The sequence below is a fragment of the Anoplophora glabripennis genome, unplaced genomic scaffold (assembly GCF_000390285.2).
Source record: "Anoplophora glabripennis isolate ALB-LARVAE unplaced genomic scaffold, Agla_2.0 scaffold835, whole genome shotgun sequence".
NCBI classification, from domain to species: domain Eukaryota; kingdom Metazoa; phylum Arthropoda; class Insecta; order Coleoptera; family Cerambycidae; genus Anoplophora; species Anoplophora glabripennis.
The window spans coordinates 16550-22042 of record NW_019416977.1 but is presented as its reverse complement, the minus strand read 5'-3'; positions in this window follow the sequence as shown (position 1 = coordinate 22042).

The window sequence follows — 5493 nt, the reverse complement described above, 5'->3', positions numbered from 1 at the left end:
ATAAGTCATCAAAGTGTTTGGAGGGTTTTGCACACAAATTTACTTTATCCGTACCACATTCAACGCGTGCAACCACTGTTGCCAAGAGATTTTCCTGCACGGTTAGATTATTGTCGATGGTTTCTCCAAAAAACTGCGCAGAATCCCAACTTTACGTCTAAAATTCTGTTCACAGATGAGGCAACTTTTTCACGGGATGCCATCATAAACTTCCACAATAATCATTTTTGGAACTATGAAAATCCCCATGTTATTGGAGAACGTGGATTTCAGCAGCAGTTTTCTGTGAATGTGTGGGCCGGAGTTATGGGTGATCATGTCATCGGACCGCATTTTCTTCCTCCTCGACTGAATGGTGAGACTTACAGACAGTTTCTAGCTGAAACATTGCCTGGTCTGTTAGAAGATGTACTACTAGCAACCAGAAATGACATGTGATTTATGCACGACGGGGCACCTACTCATTTCAGTCTTGCTGCTCGCCAACATCTTAATGACACTTTTGCTCAGTGATGGATAGGTCGGGGAGGACCTCAGCCGTGGCCAGCACGATCTCCAGACCTAAATCCTCTGGACTATTTCTTTTGGGGACATCTGAAGTCGCTTGTTTATGCAACGCCAGTTGTAGATGAAAATGATTTATGAAACAGAATTGTAAATTCTTGTAATGTCATACGCAACACTCCAGGAATTTTAGAACGTGTGCGACAGTCGATGAGCAGAAGATTACATACTTGTATTGACAGTGGCGGTTCTCATTTTGAGCATTTGATTTAATTCAATTTTTATGATATTTCCAGCTCAAGTAAGTTTAAATGCGTTTTTCATGGAAACGGTTGCTCCTAGCTACTTCATTATTGGCGCCCTCAAAAAAATACACCTAAATTGACCACAGCTTTGAATTTGTCATTCCAAAAAACCCCCGTGTATGAAATTTCATTAAATTATTTCGAATTAGCCGAAAGATATTTAAGAAAATGCGATTTATTTTCCCAATTTTGACACTCTGTATCTCGGTAACGAAGCACTTGCGGACCGATGTTCATATGCACTTTTTTGCTTAAAATATGACAAGGAATCACCCCTTGAAATTAAAGTCATCACTTAAGATACACCCTGTATATATATACTAGGTAACACTTGTTTTCGCCATCTAGGCGACTAGTCGTGCAACAAAGTGCCTGGAAACAGGCCGCTTCCTACCATAGCAGCTATCAAACTGCTTGGTGGAAAGTCAGCGCGACAGATGGAGCCATTGGTGCTCCGCGTACTTTGTACTTTTATATACAGGGTGATTCACAACTTATCCAAAAAAATTTGGGAATTGATGCGGCATGAGAAATGGAGTCAATATTGTAAAAAAAATTTTTGTAAAATCCTTAGTTTCTGAGAAAAAAATTATTGAAGTTATAGCACATTAAACCACTACATAGCTGGACAACTGTAGTCTCTAGCGTTATTCGCAATACGCGTGGAGAGCCATGTGACTCCTAATACTGAAATTCGTCGTTGCGGTAGTTTTTACCTGTTATCTGTGTTATTTACATCAGTTTTTTAGTAGTTAGTGTCAAAAATGGCTTGCGTGTATAGCAACTCAGAGTTGATGGATATCGTTTTAATTTATGGTGAAGCAAAACAACATTTGTATTATGGTGAAGTATTTGTGTTATGGTGAAGCAAGATATCATTTGTATTAGTTCGTAGAAAGTGAGTAAGACGGACCCAAATGTGTTTACACGTGAGTGGATAAAATTTTGAACAATTGCTGTTGCAGCATCGGGTATGTCAAATGATTTTATTATTTAAAAACACAAATTAATTTTATTAATTAATAACGGCAAAAGCAGTTGAATTTGTCGATATAAAATAGGTGCGATTCAATTCTATTTACATATTTCTTTCCTTGCGAAAGTTTTTGTCCGTTTTTATCACACCGCCATGACGATCGCATTGTGCTAGGTTAGGTTTTACACTGGGCCAGTTTCCAGTGCCGTGCAGAAGTGTATTTTTAAATCAATTTCGAACTGACCTTTTTAATTTTTTCTTTACAAAATTGTATTTGCAAGGGTCCCCTGTACATGCAGATTTATTTTTTGGATAAGTTCTGAATCACCCTGTATATATATATATATATATTTACTTTTAAGTAGGTACATATGTACTTCTTTTTTATGATTGCACCTGTTATTACATTATGTAACTTCATTTACATTTTTATCAAAAAAGAAATATTTTTTATTTTACTGGTAGTGATTTTTGTTTATTACCTAAACACATTTCTATTTCAAAGAGAATAAAAATTAGCTTTGATGTAATTTTTGGTTTTATTCTATTCATTAATTTATTTAATTCGAGACTTCTAGGTGAACACTTCTAATAATACGTAGGTAGGTAATTCAAATTTTTCTGATCATTCATTATTAAACATTCAATTCGAATACAGTGCGAGTGTTCGAGTTTCTTTTGCATTAGCCAGCTGCTTCAGCAGGGTATGGAATTCGAATTCGTCCAGTATCGTTTGCATTCGGTGAGTATGAATGGTATGGAGGTATTTGAAATCAGACATCGCATCGCAGCTCGCAATTCGCAACACAAATGACTATTCGAATACTTTCAACAGAATCAATGCATTCGAGACCTTGATAGAATCGAATAGTTTTGTAATTTGCATTCGAATAATCCCAACACTAGCATTTACTCAAAAAGCATTTATTTAGTCTTCAAAACCCAAAAAGGCTCTCGCATATTATCACAACCCCACAGTACCTGCACATTGTCATGAAGAATTTCTCGGTATTTTTACTAGATCGATTTTCGACCTTATGTACTTTTGACATAAGTGCCTAAAAAATGTCTTCTTTGTCTTGACCTTAAATAACGCGATATTCGGGCAATATTAGAAATATTTAAGAAGTTTCAAACCTCAAGTGGCAAACTAAAACAATTATAGAATTTACTTTTTTAAATTTATATAAATATAATAATATTGACTTTATAGTACCTAATTAATAAATTAAAATTATATCAATGTTACTGAGTATGCGCATTAAAGATAATTTCATGTAAGCGAAGTAGCCTCGCAAAGGATACCATTCAAGAAAAGTTACGTCTATAGCTATGGTTTGTTAGAGCTGCAGGCGAATTAGGTTTGAATAGAACCAAAACAATCATCTGCGAAATTCGAAGAAAACTCCAACGTAAATTTCAGAGTGCGCATGATTCGGATGAATCGGATTATATGGGAACCCCGATAATACTAAAATTCATGGTAGTGATATATCTATTGTCGCACCTGAGATATAACGTATTACAGATGAAAAATATAACGAGACATATGCACGGTATATCTGGTTGCATATGTAATACATAATATGTCCGTACATATTTGCAATGTTCATTATCATTGTATTTTGAATAGCGAAAGTAAAAACCAAGTCTTGCCAAATACCATAGCGATATCTCAATTTGTTCACGAGGCTAATTTTTTTCTCTGAATATAATTTTCATTTATTATAAATAATTGAGAATGTTATCATCATACATTTTATAAAAATACTGTTCCCCTTCTCTGTATATTATCAAATTCAATTACTTTCAGTGATGCAGGTTTAAATAATAATATAAATAGGTAATAATAATATTACTAGAATTGAAACCAACGCCGACGCCACTTGATATTAATTGTCTATAACATAACAATTTTTGATTAACTTATTCAACTAAGTTTAAGCAGCTACCATACAACTGGAACAATTTTTTAAATTATTTTCTAAACATAATCTTATAGAAATTATTAATTGGCTATCCTATTGGAGGAACTTGTACGGCAATCCACTAAGAAAAACAGATATTTAATTTTATATATCAAGAGCATAGAAGAGAGAGTTTTTCTTCACAAACCATTTTCTGAAATATTATCGCTGTCCATGGACATTCACTTGCCAAGGGGAATAGCAAAGATAAGTAGGTATAGCCCTTACGAAGTCAGTTAAACATGCAAAAACACGTCTGGTAATAAAATTTAATAAAAGTAAAAAATTATAATAATTTGTATATAATGTGTAGAAAATTTCATTTCTATTATATGTTCATTTGGCCAACAACATATTTTAATTATTTATGTCCTCAAACAATTTTATTATATTGGTGGTAAATTCCGTTTCATTCCGTTTCAAATGGTCTCCAAAATGCCATGTTGTGATATAATATTAGTAAACAAAATATCCCTCTTATTTCTTCCATTCGCCATTGTAATGTGAATGATTGATAGAAGGTACCTATAATAAATTAAAATTGCCTGATTCACAACAAATTCGGCACTGCTGTACTGCACTGCTGGGGAATTTATGAACCACTTGTCGCCTGCTGTGATTTATTTCTCAAAAGCCCAATACAACTGTGTTCGTTTTCCTTTGGCCGTGCTCGCATTCTTCAACTGGTCGTATACATTTCTACCACCTGCACGTTTAGTTCGACCAGGCCTATATATGGGTATGGCTAAATAAATAGGGGAACGAGTTTTTCAAATTTTTCAATGCCGCGTTGCTGCTTAGCAACCGAGCCTGGTACATACCTTGAAATTATAGGTTCTTCAATTGACTTCGGAAAAACTATACTACAGAAACTAATGAAAATTATTAATTTTTTTGTTTGGTGGCTGATATAACACTACATGCTATGAAAATCACGTGAAAATAATAAAAACTAATATCTATATGTATAAAATAATAATAATAATAATAATAATAATAATAATAATAATAATAATAATAATAATAATAATAATAATAATAATAATAATAATAATAATAATAATAATAATAATAATAATAATAATAATAATAATAATAATAATAATAATAATAATAATAATAATAATAATAATAATAATAATAATAATAATAATAATAATAATAATAATAATAATAATAATAATAATAATAATAATAATAATAATAATAATAATAATAATAATAATAATAATAATAATAATAATAATAATAATAATAATAATAATAATAATAATAATAATAATAATAATAATAATAATAATAATAATAATAATAATAATAATAATAATAATAATAATAATAATAATAATAATAATAATAATAATAATAATAATAATAATAATAATAATAATAATAATAATAATAATAATAATAATAATAATAATAATAATAATAATAATAATAATAATAATAATAATAATAATAATAATAATAATAATAATAATAATAATAATAATAATAATAATAATAATAATAATAATAATAATAATAATAATAATAATAATAATAATAATAATAATAATAATAATAATAATAATAATAATAATAATAATAATAATAATAATAATAATAATAATAATAATAATAATAATAATAATAATAATAATAATAATAATAATAATGATAATGATAATAATAATAATAATAATAATAATAATAAATTATTTTAATGGATCGTTTATAAACTGTAAAATCCCAAAGA